The following is a 21112-nucleotide window of genomic DNA, read 5'->3' on the forward strand; positions in this document are numbered from 1 at the left end:
TTCTTTTTGGTGAGGTTGGGGGCGTATTGTGGGTGTTCCTCACGCAGTCTTGGCTTGCGAGGGAGGACCCATATTTTCGCTGGGGTTCAGCCTGGGCTTGCGAGGTTAGGCGCACAATTTCGCTGGAGTGCAGTCTGGGCTTGCGAGGGAAAACCCGCGTTTTCGCTGGGGTACAGCCTGGGCTTGCGAGGTGAGGTGCCCGATTTCACTTCGGTGCAGTCTGGGCTTGCGAGGTGGGACACGTGTTTTCGTTGGGGTGCAGCCTGGGCTTGCGAGGTGAGACACGTGATTTCTCTGAGGTGCAGTCTGGGGTCCCAAGGGAGGACCCGTGTTTTTGCTGGGATGCAGCCTGGGCTTGTGAGATGAGGCATGCGATTTTGCTGGGGTGCAGTCTGGCTTTGCGATGGAGAGCATGTGTGTCCGCTGGGGTGCTGCATGGGCTTGCGAGGTGAGATGCCCGTTTTCGCTGGGGTGCAGCCTGGGCATGCGAGGTGAGGCATGTCTTCTCACAAGGGTACTGTATGGTGGGCCAGGGGTGGCACAGGGGCTGACGCCATCTTTGTCCTTTTGCTTTCTTTTTGGGGTGCTTAGTGCGTCTTCTGGGCGTTCCTTGTGCAGGTTGTTTTTACTTCCGCAATGGATAGTAATGCATCTTTAAATCCATAAATATGCCTGGCATGCAAAAACAAATCTGCACACAGCTCGCACAGGGTCCTTCTCGGCATGCAGCCCTTGCGCTATTTCTGCTCCCGATTCCATGAATCAGGCCCAATGAGTTCAGCCAATGTACAGCATGAACTGACTCACTAACTTCAGCTTAAAAGAAGCCAGCTTTTACACCAGTCACCTCTTTTAAAAATATTGACCAACAATATTCCATTTGTAGCAACACACAACATGTTGCAAAGACACCGATCGCACACCAATCGCGTCCTAATAACAAGCACCTTAGCACTTGGACCATTTAAGTAAATCAACATTTCCATCCACTTGTGTGAAAAAATCTCGGCTGCAGCACTTCACCAAATGTGTGACACATACTCAAACCTTGTGATGAAGCGCACAATATTTTTACTTCAATATTTTATTACAGTTAACAAAAGCACTTAACACCCCATTGGCAGCTTTCACGTGTAAAAACGAATCCTGACACTCTAAGCTTCCCTAGCATACAGAGCGCTTTGCTTGCACAAAACAGAATAATGCCAATTGTTGCACTTTGTCCAGGCCCTGAGTCTAAATTGCAAATATAGCCTTTATATTTCTGTGCTAATTAATGCATCAAAACAGGCTGCAACAGGGACAAAACATCTAAGGTCTGTTATAAATCACACTTTCCAATCAGGCCCTGAATATATTCATAGATATATAGCCTTTTTTGGTTGTTGGTGGTCAGTGCTATTGCCAGTGGCATGGAAACACCAGCTGCTTGTGCTGACGCAACTGGCTGGGGCGAAAGTGCCAGTGGTAGTGTGTTTACCGTGACACAGTTGAGGTATTCTATGTCTCCTTTTCTTGTTATTTGGTTTCCTGTGGGGTGGCGTGGGATGCAGTCTGCAGTGTTCTGGTCCCCCCGGTTCTGTGGATGATTGAGTAGTCGTATTCTTGCAGGCATATGCCCCACCTCTCAATCTTCATGGCATTTTGGTCCTGGGATTCCCAAAGAGTGAGAGGAGGGCCTTATAGTTTGTGATCAAAGTGAACTTCTTTCCTATGACGAAGTTGTGGAAATATTTACATGCCGAGACTGCTGCTACGCTCTCTTTTTCGGCCTGCGAGTATGCTGTTTCTGTGGCCGAGAGAGCCCTATTCGCATATGCCACTATGTGTCTGGGATGCGTTTCCTCACCGCTGGTCTGGGCGAGTATGGTTCCAAGTCCAACCGAGCTGGCATCCACGATGATCTATGTGTACCAAGTGAGGTCAAAGTAGGCAAGACGTTTAGCTTCGGTCATTGCTTGCTTGACGCTGTCGAATGCACCCTGGCATTCATCGGTCCACTGGAACGGCGTGTCCTTCTGTAGGAGGTGTTGTAGGGGTTCTGCATGCATCATGTAGTGCGAGATGTATCAAGCGTGGCATCCTGCCATTCAGAGGAATGATCGTACGTCCGCCACTTGTCGAGGTGCTTGGAGGTTCGTGATGGTACTCACTTTGTCTGGGTCAGGTGTCATCCCTGCGTCCGGGAAGATGTGCCTAAAATATCTGAGCTGTTTCTTATTGAATCTGCATTTTGCTATGTTCAGTGTGAACCATGCGTCCTGTAGTGCCTTGCACGTGAGTAGTAGCGCAGTGTCGTGTTCCTCCGGTGTAGCTCCAAAGACTAGGATGTTGTCGCTGTAGCTCAGCGCGGACTTGATCGGGCAGATGACTTGCCTGATGGCCTCCTGAAATATCTCTGCTGCCGAGGAGATGGCAAAATGTAAGCATCGATCTCGGAAATAGGCCTTTGTGAGTCAAGAACGTGGTGATGACTCTTGACTCTGGGTGAAGTTTCAACTGGTGGTACCCCTGGACCGGATTGAGTTTCGAAAATATGCTTGCTCTGTTTAACTGTACTATCATGTTTGCGATGCAAAGGCTGGGGTGCCGTTCCTGTTGAATGGTGGTATTGGCAATTCTCATATTAATGCATAGTCGTATGCGTCCACCCTCCTTAGGGATGATCATGAGTGGAGAAACCCATGGGGTGGGTCCTGTGGCTTGCTCTATGATGCTGTTTCTTAGTAGCTGGTCTAGTTTCTCTGACACCGCCTTCTGGAGATGAAATCCCACTCTCCTGGGGTGCTGGGGCACAGATCACACTATCTCATTGATGTGCAATTTGATTGGTACGTTCTTCAGTTTTCTGAGTCCTTTGCACAGGTCCGGAAACTTTGACTGGATGATCTCTTTTGTAAATGGGTGGTCCCTGGCATGCATGCCGGACATGGAGTATTTTGTTTCTGTCGCTGTCTCAGTAGACTAAATTACATCACAGTTTTGATAGTGTATGTCTATTAGTCCTAGCCGGCTTGCATTGTGGTAGCTTAACAGGCAGCAACCTTTGGTGGGGCTTCTAATCACATGTATGAAGGTGTTGAATGAGCAGCTATTGTGTACCAGCGTGTGCCGAAATTGTCCTACGGATTGTAGTGGCTGGGCGGCACCCCACTGGAATATTCTCGACGATGTCTTTGTGAGGGACGGTTTCACTGGAATTTTTAGGAATTCTTGTTCCTCCATTATGTTCACTGTTGCGCCCGAGTCCACCAAGAAGTGGTAATGTCTGTTTCTTAGGTTGATGGTGATCCTGAGTGCCTCCTTTGCTTCCTGATAATCACGAATGAGATTGACGTATTCATCTGCTTGAGCGTGGTCGTAGTCATAGGCGTAGTTGTATGAGAATCCTGGTTGTTGCTGCTGCTGGTCTCCATGGTACTGATACTGGTGTGGTGGTTTGTCGTATTATTTACTTATTGTTATTTATCTGTTTCTCCTCTGCTTCGCACTTTCCACCTCTCCCTCCTTTCATGCACTTTTCCCCTCCCCCCTCTCCCACGCACTTTCCGTTCTCAATGTCACTGGGCCTAGTAAGATCACTGCTTTGTTCTCCCCTGTTCCCCTCCCTTGCCTTGTCGCGCTCTGAAACACTTGTGTACGAGTGCAATAGAAATAAAATATCAATTAATCAATCAATCGTATTCATCCCCGAATCGTGTGCACAAATGAAATTGATCATAGCTTTGCTCTGGGTCCTGACACGTCGTCTCGTCCAGGGCTCTTACGAATCACTGGTCACTATGAAACTGTGGCGGCTGGGGGCGTAGTGTGCAGTGTGGCTGTTGAAATTTCCTGTTGAAATGTCTACCCTGGGGTGGGAAGGTTCATCCTTGGGGTGGGGAATGGCTTCCCTTCCCAACTGACAGACTGGAAATGCCCTTCTCTTCCACAGTTTGAAAATGTTTGGGTGAGTGCCGAGCTCATTTCCGAGTGTGGGAAGTTCAACCCGCTCCAAAAGCATTGTCTTTGAGTTCGTTGGAATGTTTGGTTGCTTGGTCTCCCTGTGGGAGGTCCCACTCTGAGATCCGCTGGGGGTGGATTGCTGTGATCGATTCACTCTGCCCTCCTTTGTCCCTTGGCGCATTTTCAATGGGCGCCGCCTGTGTGTCAACTCTCTCAAATGTTCTTGCAAGTTCGCTTACCTCATCAATGGATAGTGGTTTCTTGAGGAGTTGTTTCCTGAATGTTGGTGAGAGGCAACCTTCGATTACTTGTAGTCTAATCGCATCTTCTACTGAGAACTCATGAAAACGACAGTGTGTGCTATTTAACCGCAGGCGTTTGATAAATTTATCTATGGTTTCGTGTGTCCTTTGGAAACACTGGTTGAAGACGTAGCCATGATTGGATTTGATGATGAGTTTTTTGTTGAGTGCCTACATGAGTGATGCATAGCTGTCTTTCTCATTTGGAGTGATTGCCTTGATGAACCCTACATGCTTGATGAACATTTCACACAGTATAGGTGACTGCTCTTCTCCTGCTTACTTGACAAAGTAGTTGAAATCTTCGAACCATTCAACCCATCTGGGACCTTTGTCACTCTGTGGAACTAGTGTGAACAGGAGAGGCTTTCTGAGTAGTGCAGCCTTTGACGTTGTGCCCATGATAGGGTGTTGAGTCCCCTAGCGTGTGAGTGAACTTGGGCCGTTCATGGTCACCCAAACGTTGTATGAGTGTTGCTTCGTCCCTCTCCTGACTGTTGCGTTTCTCTTAGGTCACTGACTGGAGGGTTTGTGATTTATTGACTGTTTGATAGGCTGCAATTCCCGTTACCGCCACGAGGTGGTGTTGTGAAGTCTCTCTGTTGCTGTGGACTTTCACCTGTGAAATGTGTTCCCTTGAAGGTAGGTGGTGTTTTTGCCTCCACACAGGCGTGAGTGTGTGTGTTGCAGCGGGTGGCCTGCGGGGCGCAGGGCTCACCTGCTGCTGCTTGCACTCACACATGTCGAGGGATGACTTGTGAGCCGCGTTGCTGGGATGCTGGTGCGTGGCTCCTGCTGCGTAGCTGAATGGGGCCTGTAATTTTTCTGTGGGAATGCCGTGAAATACAAATTGCTGGATGGAGCTGCAGAAACGCTGTGGAGGATGGGTCGGTGGGATTGCCCTAGCCTCAGATGTCGGCAGACTGCCATGTGGATGGAGATGTGGCGGGATAGCCTGAAGACAGGAGGACGGCAGACTGCCATGAGAGGTGAGCGGAATCGCCTGGCTTCACCTGACAGCGTTGCAGGATCTCGGTGGGATCACTGTGGTACGTTGGAGGTTGGTGCACCAGACAAACCTCGTCACCGTATGTTGTACCCAAGTACAATGAAGGACGCGACACCAAGTTCAGGGAGCTCCTTCCCTTTATTACCTCCTTATACACCATACAAGTATTAACTGCTGTTTACCCTTGGCTCTGCCCCTTTCTCCTCCTCCCACTTCCCGCTCTGCTTTTCTCATTCAGCTTAAAGACACAGTCGTCTCCAACAGGTGCTAATTCAGCTTTACTACTTTCTTATACATTAGAATTATCTTAACTTCATTGCACTAAATTTACTAACATGTTACTACAAGTGCTTACAAAAGAAATATATGTACATTCAACCTCTCTTACCATTTACACTAGATGACCACAGGTAGAACCATTGGCTTTACCACAGCTCGATCTGAGCCAGCAGCCGTAGCTGATCAAGTGTGGTAAAGTATTGAGAAAGCCACACAATATTTCAACATGTAGTGTCCCAAACAATTAAATTTAGCACAGCCATGTCAAGAATTCTGAAACTGCTTGAACCCCCAGCTAAGTACTTTCATTTAGGACTATGTGACAGATGCTTGGTTGACATGTTTTTTAGTAAGCATTGCGCAGCTTAATAGCTGCAATCAACCCACTACTTTGGTCAGCTGTTTTGACGCGATTTTACTGCAGATAACCTAGCGGATTCACTACTTGTGATATGCCTGGCATATACGCTTCATGCCACAATTGCCAGAAAAAGGAGGCAAGCCGACTAACTATACCATTGATTTTTTTCCTATATAGTTGGCTAAAGACAATAATAAAAAATTGATTAATGATAGTAACCAGGAAAAGATGAATATGCACATATATGTGTGTTTCTGTGCGTGAGTGTGGTGTCTGCGTGAGCGTCTATATATGTGTGTGTGTGTGTGCTGTGCGCATGTGAGAGAGAGCAAAAAGTCCACATTGTGTTCATGTGCTAACTCTATCACGTGCTTTCGTCTGCATCATGTGTGTCATTCTCATATCCTGCGCACCCATTGCAATTCTGCATGGCAATGGCAATCCTTCCTCGTTAACGACAGCCCTGTGTGTGGCGTGTGGCCTGGCAAAACCTCACTGCACTAACGCTCATGCCGTCAAACACCGTGGCACGCTCTTTCCCCCTGCTGTCTCCGCTAGCATTCCAATAGCATGCGCGCGCTGTCATAGCAGCAGCCCGTCTTCGGATCGTTGCCTTGTCTAGGAGCAGATGGCCACGTCGTGGGCTGTATTCCACGAACAATCCACACAGGGGATTCATAGCTACCCCTTCTAAGGATCGTTGCCTTGTCTAGGAGCAGATGGCCACGTCGTGGGCTGTATTCCACGAACAATCCACACAGGGGATTCATAGCTACCCCTTCTAAGGATCGTTGCCTTGTCTAGGAGCAGATGGCCACGTCGTGGGCTGTATTCCACGAACAATCCACACAGGGGATTCATAGCTACCCCTTCTAAGGATCGTTGCCTTGTCTAGGAGCAGATGGCCACGTCGTGGGCTGTATTCCACGAACAATCCACACAGGGGATTCATAGCTACCCCTTCTAAGGATCGTTGCCTTGTCTAGTAGCAGATGGCCACATCGTGGGCTGTAATCCACGAACAATCCACACAGGGGATTCCTAGCTACCCCTTCTAAGGAGGGCGAGCAATGCCGTGGAGCTCAGTTCAGCTCCTGACTTTCTGCAAACTGGCCCAAACCCCTCTGTGTCCCTTTCAAAGTGTAAGTGAATGAGCGTCACAATGAATATAGTGCACACCGTGGGCTAAGCGGCCTCTGGCCCTGCAAGGGTCTCACTCACTTCATGAAGGTGACCTAGTTATGCATGTCTTAGAGGCTAGCTGCACCTAATCTGAGACATGTTACTTTAATCTAATTCAAACATACCAGGCATACCTTCACATGCGTAAGCCTGACTGACTGGCCGGTGACTGATATATGACGCATTTGCATCATCACTATAATGTCAGGACGATATCAATGAAGGGGTGCCATAGGCTTGTAACCAGGGCTGGTCTTATCGGCAGCAGCGCCCTGGGTGAATTGGCGCCCCCCCACCACCCCAGTGCGCCCTTGGTCAACAGGGGGGGCAGGATGCGCTACATTCTCTTAATACCTCCTTGCTCTGGCGCCTGGCAGGGAGCTAATCATTGGAACAGGGCGCTCATGCTAATGTATGAGCGCCCTATTGCAATGAAAACCGCCTCCCTCCCGCGTCAGAGTGAGCAGGTCATCATGTGTGGGGCGCATTTAATAACAAAAGGGCGCCTGTCGCACCTTCCCCCACTACACCAGCTCAGGGGAACCCTTGAAAGACTCCCCTGAGCTGGCGTGGCGGGGGGCTAATGACAGCCTGGGGGCATGGCGCCCCGGGAGGTCGCCCGGCCCACCCAGCAGGGCCCTAAGGCCGGCCCTGCTTGCAACTGAATGGATCTCTTGTTGCGGGTTCAACAAATAGCCGGGGTTGGTTGTGATCACAAGCAGTCGGCCTCCATAGGTGGCGGACGCAAGGCCAGGCACTCATGGCACCTTCGTACAGTACAAAAGGTCAAGGCCATGAGCGAGATGACCCCTGCAACACCCCCACGCGCTCTGATAAGGGGTAAGATGCGTTGTCAGTGACAGTGTTTCTGTTGCCTGCTTTGCCTGCACTCTGTCCCACCTGCACAGCAATACATGCTCTTGGCCCAGTGGTGGAAGTGAGCACAAGTGGTTGGGAGCAGTGCTCCTCTACTTTTTTTTAATTAACTTTTACAGTTCCTATACTTTTTTTTTTTTTAAAAAAAACCGTTCTGGAATGGTTTTATAAAAGTGTAAGAAGTTGAAACGCTCCTTTATTTATTTTTTTATTTATTTGCATTTATATAGCACACACACAGCCCAGGGACATCAAGGCGCTTTAAACAGTAGGCGTGTTTGTTTGGGAAGTTTGCATTGCGCGTGGCAGGGGGGCGTGGTGATGAGGTTTGTGAGGAGGGGGCCAGGCCAGCAGGAGAGATAGTTCCACTACTTCTTTTCGTAAAAACTTCGACCACTGTCCAGCTGTGGAAGTGAGCAGGAATGGTCGGGAGCAGTGTTCCACTGCCTTTTATGTTTTACTGTTAACAGCTCCACTACTTTTTGCAACCATTTTCACCATTTCGGAACTGTTCTTTGTGAAGTTAAAGCACACTTCTCCATTTTACCACCGGATATCAGTCGCTGCTAAACTGAAATCTGCTTCAACTAAATTGGCTGCCAGCCAGCATGACTGCAACCCTTGAAAAATGTACTGCAAGTGGCTCAATTCCTTCCTACTCAGTCCCCCGCCAGAGTCACAATTCCATTGCTTTTTTGGTACACTTCTATCACTGCCTAAGGTCCTCCGAGGCTATCATTAGAAGCTGAAACATTTCTTTTGAATCCTTTGATTGTAAATGCAGGTTTCCTTTGTAAAGAAATATTACTCCTCCCTCCCTCCCCATAAGTAACATGGGTGGGAGGAGGAAAGGGCCTATGCCAGGGGAGCCCCCCCCTTATAATCCATCCAAAGTTCCCCCACTCACAAATCCCTTTCGAAACTCAGCCGCATGGGGCCCCTTCTAAAGGAGGGCCGGTTCCCACCGAGTGTTGCGCCCACCTGTGCATGCATGTCCCCTCCAGCCCTGGAAAGGGGGTTTGTTTTGCTTTGACTCCACTTTAAATCCCCTCAGCAGTTTACCATGAGCCTTCTGCCGTGTCTGTGTGAACCTTATTGCGAAACCCGCACTGCGTGGTTAGCGGACAGCCCCAGACAGGTACCAAGGAGTGTCATCCGGGTAATTAAAGTCTAAACAATGCGCCGAAGACCTGCGGTTTGCGAGGTGCAGACCCATTGAGAGGCATTTGCCTAATCTGGGGACGCAGCCATCTGTGTGAGCACAACTTGCCCAACAAACATTCTCAGGCAGTGCAGCAGCAAAGCAAGGCTTTCATAAGCACAGATGTGTAATATATTTCTGGGAATTCACCGGCTTCATTTCAGAGCTCATTAGAGCAGAACACACTTTCAACCTAATTCTGCTCGACTCCCTGAGAACTTGAAATCCAGCCCTTAGCGAAGGAGGGTGCATCCATTTAAAACTCTGTTTGTCCTGGGCATTACCTTTCAAATGAATGAACAGAACTGTAACACAGAATATAGACAAACAAGAAAACCCAGCGAGTTCAATAAAAGTATGGACCTGCCTATGTGTTTAAGGCTAACACTGCATAGCAACTATGGGCCTGGGACAAGTGAGGTGTATAGCCATAACTCGATAAAGATAGAGTGGGCAGCGTTCCTGTAGCGTTCCCGTAGTGTCACGCGAGGGCTTATTTTCCAGCTGGAACCTTGAATCAGTGCTACATATTCTGTTCCTTCTACTCACTACAACAGCACTTAATTCAGATTTTTTTTTAAATGGTAGAAGACTTACCATGTCCTCCCAAATCTAAATTTCCCCCCAAACGTACTCCATAGCGTTTTTTAGGGCCTCATTATTTCTTTTACCGCTGATTACCACTTGCGCTAATTACCATTATCGCATGCAGTAATGTGAGGGTGTCTGCGGTATTTGCGCTTTACTGACCTACCAGCTGCAAATCTATATTTCTTTAGATATACATGTGCCAGTTTTGAACATCTGCCTGTTTAGTGACGTTTTAAACATTGCCTTCCCACCCCTGTTTGGGGGGCAGACCTGAGTATGGCACACTAGCAGATGGCACCACTAACGACCCATGCAGAATAATGAACAGCCGTGTCTGTGATGACTCTTTGGTTTTGGTGCATCATGTCCGAAGAGGCTGAGAAAGAAGGCCTCTGTGATCCCCACATGTGCAGGTCCCGTGCAGCTCCACCCGCATGCCCGTGCTCCTAGTGTGCACGGATGCACACGGGCAGCCCTTCACATAAGGGACATGTTGCTGCTGTCATGCAGATGGGGCTTAGATGTATTCCTCTGTCTTTTGGGTGGGAATCCATTGCATGCAGATATCTGCAAGGAAAGGATGCCGTGTTTACTGTATGTGGTATCGCACACAAAATGACATGAGGTAAATACCCCCTGACCTATGATCAGGAAATTGCTAAAAACAAGAAGTATTTGAAATGCTGATTATTTTCACTGTGACCATCTGATTCTTAAGAAGGGCCTTTACTCCATCAGCTCAGAGCTGATTATGCCAATCCACCCTGTATGAGCTTATTTACTTTAAGATGTGTGTTCTCACTCTAATGGAAGGAGGGTGGTGGTGACTGTTCATTAGCTCATTTAGGAAAATCTCTACAACATCAGCTTGCATCTGATTGATTGTGTGCATTTATACTGTATCAATTTTCCTTGGTGGTCTCTTAGCAAGCAAATGGTTGGACAGTGCATGGAAGCAAAGTCCATGTTAAAGCGCTCTGAACCACAAACCATGGTCTTCGGTTTGGTCATGACTAGCATTTTCATTGTGTTGCAAGGACATGTATAGAGAGACGGGCCCTCATTACAACACCGGCGCTAAACCATGGCGCTATTAGCACCATGGTTGGTGCCGGTGTTGTAACGGGTCCACCATGATTCAATGGGGAATTACCACCCCATTCCAAGGTTGGCGGGGCGGTAATTCCCCATTGAACCATGGCCCTTCCCCATTCCCATTTTCGCCCATAGGGCTCAATGGGACTGGAGAAGGCGCTAAGTACGGTACCGCAAATTGCGGTACCGTACTTAGCACCAAGGTCCCTTTGCGGGTCCCTACTTTAACAGCTGGTGTAGGCCAGCCGTTAAGGTCGGGTCCCGCAAAGGGACCTCGTAATCATGCATTAAGGGTTTAACGGCGCCGACACCTTTTACGGCGCTGTTAAACCCTTAACTGCAGGGTCGTAATGACCCCCACTGTCTGTAAGACACAGGATATCTAAAGTGACATTTTAGTGCCAAAAGATAACTTTGGAAGATATATTTTCCATAATTGGTAGCCAGTGTAAGCATTTGCTAGCTTCAGAAATGCAGTCTTTTCTTCTGTTCACAGATCAGGCGGACTAATCTATCTATCTATCTATCTATCTATCTATCTATCTATCTATCTATCTATCTATCTATCTATCTATCTATCTATCTATCTATCTATCTATCTATCTATCTATCTATCCATCTATCTTTTGTCTAGCACCACACACCCAGAGGCCTCAGAGCGCTGACAAGACAGACAACAGTAAAGCACACATGCTCGAGACTATTAAGACAGCAACCTCCTTAATCTTTGCCTTTATCAAAGAGGAAGATCTTCTAACCTTTTTTAAAAAGGGCAAAAGATGGTATTGTCCTAAAAAAAAGAGCCAGTGAATTCCACAGCATGCGAGCGCAGACATCAATGCTGGTGCCATCAAGCTTTTTTAGATGGAAACGTGGACAAACCAAAAATACATCCTTATTAGACCGCAGAGTTCGTCTTATGGGTGCCCTTTGGATGCGAGAACAAAGATACAGAGGGGCATCACCCGACAAACACGTGTGAACAAGGGAATTCGCTTTATGCTGTACTCTCTGCTCCACAGGGAGCCAGTGTAGCTTCCGACGAGCCTCCGACGCATGCGCTAGCCTCCCCAGCCCACATATCACTTGGACTGCTCCATTCCGAACAGTTTCGAATTTCTTAATATTAGTCTGTGGGGTGTCCACCAAGAGACTATGACAGTAGTCAAGGTTTGCATTAAAAGTGGCAGATGCCACTACCGCCCTATTCTGTTCAGATAGATATGGACGTATCTGCCACAGCAATCTTTTCATGCATGAGCATGATTAACTCAAATGTGCCTCATGCTTATTTTATGTCAGGAGAGTCTAACTAGACTCCCAACATTTTTACGTGCAGGACAACAGGAATAACATTGCCCGCAATCAGAAATTGGCTGTATTGGGAGTCCATTTTCTTTAGCCTCACACTGTTTCCAATAATCAGCAACCCAGTCTTCTCATTATTTCGGGCCAGGGAGTTTAAGGCCATCCATGACTGGATTGCCAGAAAAACCTGGTTGGCCCTTTCCACGTCCTTAGAATAAACCCCAGAGAGTTGAAGAAGAATCTGGATTCCATCCGCATAGTTGACGAACTGCACACCCAAGCTATCCAAACGGTCACATAAGGACCTAATATAAACATTAAAATAATAATGGGGAAAGGCAGGGTCCCTGTGGCACACCACAGGCCAGAAGTACAAAAGCGGATTCATAATTATTTTTGATAAACTTAGCTTGTCTAGTCCCATGAAATGATCTAAGCCACTTTGCAGAATTATCTCAGCATTTCCCTATTGTAACAAGTCCATCAATCAACAGTTCATGATCGACTAAATCAAAATCAGACGATAAGTCGAGCAACAAAAATAATACATCTGGCCTTTGTCAACAATTTTTACAAGATTAGACTTTACATCCAACAACACCGTTTCCGCACTGTGTTGTGAATGAAAACCTGACTGGCCTGACACAATTATTTTGTGTTGCTCAATAAATTAATAATATCGACGATAAGCAATTTTGTAAAAAATCTTCAACAAGAACGGCACATTGGTTATAGGGTGAACATTTGCGGTTGCAGTTGGATCTAAATTATCTTTTCTTTAAAAGAGGAGGGATCCAGGCTTCTAACAGACAATTCGAACCTAGGCTTCAGAAAAGGGTATGTTAATTAATTTTGCCACCCACGGTAGCAATGGGAGAAGACAGTCTTTAAACAGGGAAGCAGGGAAGACGTCACCTTTACAGGAGACTGGTTTCATGGCTTGAACCTCTGTTTCCAATATTTCGTTAAATCAGAAAAGTGCTATTGATCCGGCAATTCTCCTGAACCAACCTGAGATTGGGGTTCAGCCAATTTTCAAAGAGAACTCGTCCTGGATGTTCTCACACCAACTATCAACATCCACACAACTGGGCTTGAAGAATAGAAAAACGTTCAGGTGAACTAGATTTGGCCGTAATAATTCCGTCATTAAAGTTGACTTGCTGGGCCATCGAGATAGCCTCTTTATATTTTTGATGGCCGTTTTATAGGCCATGATTGTGGAGATACAGGAATTCTTCCCCAGCTCTGTTCAGCTGCGTGTTTGTTTTTCCTAACTGGGGTTATCGCAATAGTAAACCAGTGCTTAGAGGCCTTTTTCGGCCTAATGGGATGTAAAGGTGCCAGGGTATCCAATGCACTATTAGTAATTATTCTAAAGTGCTTTGCAAGGTTTTCCAGAGACATGTAAAGTGATAGGCTGTCTAATTGTGGAAGCACCACAGAGGAAAAAGCCTTAAAGGCCACTTTCCTGATATTCATGTCTCTCCTTCTCTCCTCACATCGCGGACCTTGCTAAGAAAGCCCACTATCAGCTGCACCTCCTGAGAGGTATTCTCCCTTTCCTCACCTTCCTCTAGAAACTCAATGTCTTCAGAGCTCTTGTCCTCTTTAGGCTTGACTTCTGTAACAGCCTCTTCCTCAATCTTCTTTCATCCTCCCTTCAAGTAATCCTGAATAGGTCTGCAAGACTTATTCTTGGCCTCTGTTGAGCCCTAATTTCTCACCACTGGCTCCCAGTTGCTCCTAGGACCATACTCGAGACATATTCGAGACCCTCTGCATCATTCACAAGGCTTTCTGGGGCCTGGGAACCATTACATCCAACTCCCTCATCCTAACTACCTCCCTGCTAGAGCCCTTCTGTCTGCTAGCTCCAACTCTCTGCAAATCAGTTGCTTATCTAAGCAAAGAGTGGGGGGTAGATGTCTCTCTGGAATGGTCTCCCTGCCCCCATCAGGCTTGATCCGGATCTCCTTAAGTTCCAGAAGCTCTTCAAGACCCTCCTTTGCTCCCCCTCCTTCACTCTCTTCCTCCCCGGCTAACACCTTCTTCTGCCTCAGTGACTGGCTGCCCGGTTCCCTCTGAGTACTATAGGGTCCCAGGCCCCCCGTCCACTCTACCTCCCATTCCCTTCACTTACCTGCATTCCCTGGCACTTGTCCTCTGGCCTCTCCCAAGGACTTGGCCAACCTTAGCACTTTTGGGCAGACCAGCACTTCTCCCCAGCCCCCTCCCGCGTATGACTTGTTCTGCACTTGCATGATCCGAATGTCACAACACCAAGTATGACCGTTATTGTATCTTTCTCCCTTACCCCCCACCCCTTTGTCTTGTGGTACCTTGAAACACCACGTGTTGTACAGGCGCCATACAAATATCCAATAAATAAAGAAATAAATAAACATGTCTGACCATTACATGCTTCATTACCTCAGGAGGACAAGCAAGCAATGAACCAGGCAGGGGGAGACTAAAGGTAATACAAGAATGATCAGACCGGGACAAACATGCGCCCTAACAGGTGATATGTTAATATTGCTGGACTGGTAATATCCAATCCAGGATATGTTCACCACTATGAGTAGAAGCCTTTGCATGTTGTAAAAAAAGAGATGGATCCAGCAGATTCAGAAGAGACAGAGCATCCACATCTAAAGGATTGTCTGCCCAAAGATTAAAGTCTCCTAATATGAGAACATGAGAGGATCACTTCAAGGAGGCACCCAAAATAGCCAGCAATTGCTCCTTAAATTCTACTGTTTTAATAGGTGGACTATAAAGTACTAGGGAACTCACGGTGGAAGTTTTATCAATGCTTGGTTTGACCATCATAGACTCACAATGATCTAGCTCCAATATGACTGTACTGTGAATTTGTAGATGATCTTTATATATTAAGGCAACACCCCCACTCCGGGAACTACCACGGTCAGCTAGTAAAATATTAGATCCATCTGGAGAAGCAACAAGGGAGGCATGAGTTGCATTTTGGTTCCACTGCAGTGTACTGATTAGATATGCGGGAGGCCAACGTGGAGCGTATTAGCAAAGCTTACTCCAGCATTGATGGATGTATTCACTTTCATAAAACCCACAATATCCCGAATGGCCAGTGGAATTTCTGTAGATCTAGATGCCTCAGCCACCAGTTAGAACGATCGTCTCTCATTTTGACTTATTTATCTTGCTTGGGGAAGTATCCTGAACCCAACACTATCTTACTTCCTCCTTTTCACAATGGCTTTGCGGGCAAAAGTAGAGGCCTCATTTACCTCACAATCAGTGAGATCCTCCACCATGTCCTGATTCCTTCAGCCCAGTAATGGCCAGGCAGCTCACCCCACCCAAACACAGCAGTGGGTGTAACCTCTGGTTTCTTGAGATCTGCAAGTTCAGTTGCAAAGCCATGTGTCGGTACGTGATCAGCAGTGCTATTCTACCTAATGGCTCTTCCTCCCTTGTTAGCCTTCCTTCTGGCCTGCGCTGTTCTGAATCTCAACCACATGAGCTGCATACAGCAGTATCTCAGCATGCTAATTAACCTGCAACAATCCCTGCTGCCCACTGCTACTGAACATTAACTTTGCATGTGCTTTGGAGGGCAGCTAGCAAACACACTCCATAAATACATTTGCCGTTTTGAAAAGTAGCTATAAGAAATGCATGTAATTGGTTCCATTGCTTTTCTTATGTAAGCAACTTAATTGCCGGCCAGGACTCTGATGGTGACTGGATCTGAAAAGGGGAAGGAGCCCCACTACCTGTCATGAATCAGGCTCCACTGAATATAATAACTTACACTCAACAGTAAAATCTTTGAGCATCTGCTTGTTGTGGAAATCAGATGAAGGTCTCAATCTCTGGTTTATTTAGTTTGACAAATGTGTAATAGTAGCACTGCAGGTGAACACAGACTAGAAGAACACACAGGGCCCCATGCAATTCTAGACGGTGTTCTCTCACCATCTAAATCAACCCGTTATGTGCACTTTTCATTCCATTGGTTTGAATGCAGTGAGCGGAATATCCTATGACCTCTTCAAGGAGGGGTTCGATCTTTTCCAGTTAACACAATGCCAGGATCTCTGGAGTCTGACCATTCCAAACATCCACAGTCAATGCTGAGCACCCATGAGATAACTTTTGGAACTCCATACAACAAATACAGTTTCGTATTTTCTCCTAACAGTGATTGTCAACATTCTGAATGCATATATTTGCATGTGTTCCTGACATTCTGTAGGCACAAGCTGGAGACCAATCATATTATGTACAACAGAAAATGAAATATGTGGCCCTTGGAAAAGAAAACATATCAGTTCTCTTTAACAAACCCACATCGCTATCTAGCGACAATGGGGATTCCAGGTTATTCATGTTTTTGCATTTTTCTGTTATTCCCCTCTCTTTTTGTTGGAGACACATTCTCAGAGCTGGTTCATGACCAGTAAAGTGTGCTATTCGTCCCACCTACCCCTGCAGCCTATTAGAATGTGACAGTTGCCTAATGAAAACATCAAAGTCTTTCACACTCAAGCAAATAGTCTTCTGTAGAGGGCAAGATAGCCTTTCCATCAGATTGACAGAAAAGGCATCCAATATAAACTGCTACGCACAATTAACAAGAAATGAAAATGGCAAGATGTGAGGGTGGATCGGATGCCAGCTATCCCTCCCTCCACTTTATACCAATTGTTTCGGCACATGATTAGCAGCACTTGTTATGTTATCTTGGTGCCGCTTTATAAAGCGCAACAAATACCCAAAGGTGTCTTGATGCTTCATAGAGGAAATGGTATGACACTGAGGGGCCGATTCATGGAACAAACGTGCGCCGAAAATCTACACGCAAGCAGGCGCAAGCGGAAAAAAACAGGCGCACGCGTGCGATTCATGGAAGTCCCTGCGCGTGTCTTCCTCGGGATGTGCGCCAAACCCGTGTATGGCGCACACGTCACTGCAACATCCCGAAAGACGTGCGGGACGCGCACAGTGAAAGCGCAGAACCTCTGCGCATACACTAGAAAGTGGGCGGAACATGGGGCGTAACGCGCGGAATGGGGAACAACTCGCGAAAACAAGGGCGTAACTGGGGATGTACTGCAGGGAAGCAGACGGAACGCCCACACGCAGCCGAACCACACGTATTCATGGAATCGAATAGGGTAAAGCCACGCACAGCGAAAGACACTCAAAAGCTCAAACACGTCCGCCACACGAAGGCAGGCGGTAGCGTCCGTGCGCATTACAAAAGTGGCAACATACAGCAATAGTGCCTGTGCGAGCAGGGTACGCGTATCTTAGGGGTGCGCGGGAAGTTCCACACGCGATTCCATCAGGGTACGTGTATTTCGGGGTGCGCGTGAAGTTCCACACGCGATTCCATCAGGGTACGTGTATTTCGGGGTGCGCGTGAAGTTCCACACGCGATATCAGCAGGGTACGTGTATTTCAGGGTGCAGGGGAAGTCACACACGCGATTCCAGCAGGGTTCGTGTATTTCAGGGGTGCGCGGGAATTTCCACACGCGATATCAGCAGGGTACGTGTATTTCAGGGTGCAGGGGAAGTTACACACGCGATTCCAGCTGGGTACGTGTATTTCAGGGGTGCGCGGGAATTTCCACACGCGATTGGGCCCGTGCGAGCAGGGTACGCGTATCTCAGGGGTGCGTGGGAAGTTCCACACGCGATTCCATCAGGGTACGTGTATTTCGGGGTGCGCGGGGAGTTCCACACGCGATTCCATCAGGGTACGTGTATTTCGGGGTGCGCGTGAAGTTCCACACGCGATATCAGCAGGGTACGTGTATTTCAGGGTGCAGGGGAAGTCACACACGCGATTTCTGCAGGATACGTGTATTTCAGGGGTGCGCGTGAAGTTCCACACGCGATATCAGCAGGGTACGTGTATTTCGGGGTGAGGGGGAAGTTACACACGTGAAATCAGCAGGGTACGTGTATTCCAGGGGTGCGCGGGAAGTTCCACACGCGATTCCATCAGGGTACATGTATTTCGGGGTGTGGGGGAAGTTCGACACGTGATTCCATCAGGGTACGTGTATTACAGGGGTGCGCGGGGAGCACCACACGTGAATTGCACGTGTGGGCCCTCCCAGGTGTTCCCTCTACACCCTCCACGGCACCTGCAGGTGGCTCACACCACAGGGGCCTACCCTGCACATGTCCTGCAGGCACCCCATCCACCATGGCCATGCCCCCAGCCAACCCACATGTCAACTTGCACTACTGCCCACCAACGCATGTCCCCCTGCACCCCCAGGCACCAGGGGCACCAACCACCAGGCCCCCACCCATGTCTCCCACCACCCCCACCCCCCCAGTCACCAGGGGCAGCCTCCACCAGGCCCCCACCCATGTCTCCCACCACCCCCACCCCCCAGCCTACCAGGGGCAGCCTCCACCAGGCCCCCACCCATGTCTCCCAGCACCCACACCCCCCAGCAGTGCAGGGGCACCCACCACCAGGCCCCCACCCATGTCTCCCAGCACCCCCACCCCCCAGCCACCAGGGGCACCAACCACCAGGCCCCCACCCATGTCTCCCACCACCCCCACCCCCCCAGTCACCAGGGGCAGCCTCCACCAGGCCCCCACCCATGTCTCCCACCACCCCCACCCCCCCAGTCACCAGGGGCAGCCTCCACCAGGCCCCTACCCATGTCTCCCACCACCCCCACCCCCCCGCAGTGCAGGGGCACCCACCACCAGGCCCCCACCCATGTCTCCCACCACCCCCACCCCCAGCCACCAGGGGCACCCTCCACCAGGCCCCCACCCATGTCTCCCACCATCCCCACCCCCCCAGTCACCAGGGGCAGCCTTCACCAGGCCCCCACCCATGTCTCCCACCACCCCCACCCCCCAGCAGTGCAGGGGCACCCACCACCAGGCCCCCACCCATGTCTCCCACCACCCCCACCCCCCAGCCACCAGGGGCACCAACCACCAGGCCCCCACCCATGTCTCCCGCCACCCCCACCCCCCCAGTCACCAGGGGCAGCCTCCACAATGCCCCCACCCATGTCTCCCACCACCCCCACCCCCCCAGTCACCAGGGGCAGCCTCCACCAGGCCCCCACCCATGTCTCCCACCACCCCCACCCCCCAGCAGTGCAGGGGCACCCACCACCAGGCCCCCACCCATGTCTCCCACCACCCCCACCCCCAGCCACCAGGGGCAGCCTCCACCAGGCCCCCCCCATGTCTATCAGCACCCCCACCCCCCCAGTCACCAGGGGCAGCCTCCACCAGGCCCCCACCCATGTCTCCCACCACCCCCACCCCCCAGCCACCAGGGGCAGCCTCCACCAGGCCCCACCCATGTCTCCCAGCACCCCCACCCCCAGCACTGTGGGGCACCTGCCAGCAGGCCCCCACCCATGTGCAACCCATGTACCCCTGCACCCCCACCCCCCAGCACTGTGGGGCACCTGCCAGCAGGCCCCCACCCATGTCCAACTCATGTTCCCCACCACCCCCAGCCCCCAGCACTGTGGGGCACCTGCCAGCAGGCCCCCACCCATGTGCAACTCATGTACCCCTGCACCCCCACCCCCCAGCACTGTGGGGCACCTGCCAGCAGGCCCCCACCCATGTCCAACTCATGTTCCCCACCACCCCCACCCCCCAGCACTGTGGGGCACCTGCCAGCAGGCCCCCACCCATGTCCAACTCATGTTCCCCACCACCCCCACCCCCCAGCACTGTGGGGCACCTGCCAGCAGGCCCCCACCCATGTGCAACTCATGTACCCCTGCACCCCCACCCCCCAGCACTGTGGGGCACCTGCCAGCAGGCCCCCACCCATGTCCAACTCATGTACCCCACCACCCCCACCCCCCAGCACTGTGGGGCACCTGCCAGCAGGCCCCCACCCATGTCCAACTCATGTTCCCCACCACCCCCACCCCCCAGCACTGTGGGGCACCTGCCAGCAGGACCCCACCGATGTCCAACTCATGTTCCCCACCACCCCCACCCCCCAGCCACCAGGGGCAGCCTCCACCAGGCACCCACCCATGTCTCACACCTCCCCCACCCCCCCAGCAGTGCAGGGGCACCCACCACCAGGCCCCCACCCATGTCTCCCAGCACCCCCACCCCCCAGCCACCAGGGGCACCAACCACCAGGCCCCCACCCATGTCCAACTCATGTTCCCCACCACCCCCACCCCCCAGCACTGTGGGGCACCTGCCAGCAGGCCCCCACCCATGTCCAACTCATGTTCCCCACCACCCCCACCCCCCAGCACTGTGGGGCACCTGCCAGCAGGCCCCCACCGATGTCCAACTCATGTTCCCCACCACCCCCACCCCCCAGTCACCAGGGGCAGACTCCACCAGGCCCCCACCCATGTCTCCCACCACCCCCACCCCCCAGCACTGTGGGGCACCTGCCAGCAGGCCCCCACCCATGTCCAAACCATGTTCCCCACCACCCCCACCCCCCAGCACTGTGGGACACCTGCCAGCAGGCCCCCACCCATGTCCAACTCATGTTCCCCTGCACCCCCACCCCCCAGCACTGTGGGGCACCTGCCAGCAGGCCCCCACCCATGTCCAACTCATGTTCCCCTGCACCCCCACCCCCCAGCACTGTGGGGCACCTGCCAGCAGGCCCCCACCCATGTCCAACTCATGTTCCCCTGCACCCCCACCCCCAGCAGTGCAGGGGCAGCCTCCACCAGGCCCCCACTCATGTCCCCTATCACCCCCACCCCCCAGCCACCAGGCACCCTTCCATGTCCAACTCATGTTCCCCACCACCCCCACCCCCCAGCACTGTGGGGCACTGCCAGCAGGCCCCACCCATGTCTCCCACCACCCCCACCCCCCAGCCACCAGGGGCAGCCTCCACCAGGCCCCCACCCATGTCTCCCACCACTCCCACCCCCCAGCAGTGCAGGGGCAGCCTCCACCAGGCCCCCACCCATGTCT

This window comes from Ambystoma mexicanum, chromosome 5q, assembly GCF_040938575.1.
Source record: "Ambystoma mexicanum isolate Mex_15411 chromosome 5q, UKY_AmexF1_1, whole genome shotgun sequence".
NCBI lineage: Eukaryota > Metazoa > Chordata > Amphibia > Caudata > Ambystomatidae > Ambystoma > Ambystoma mexicanum.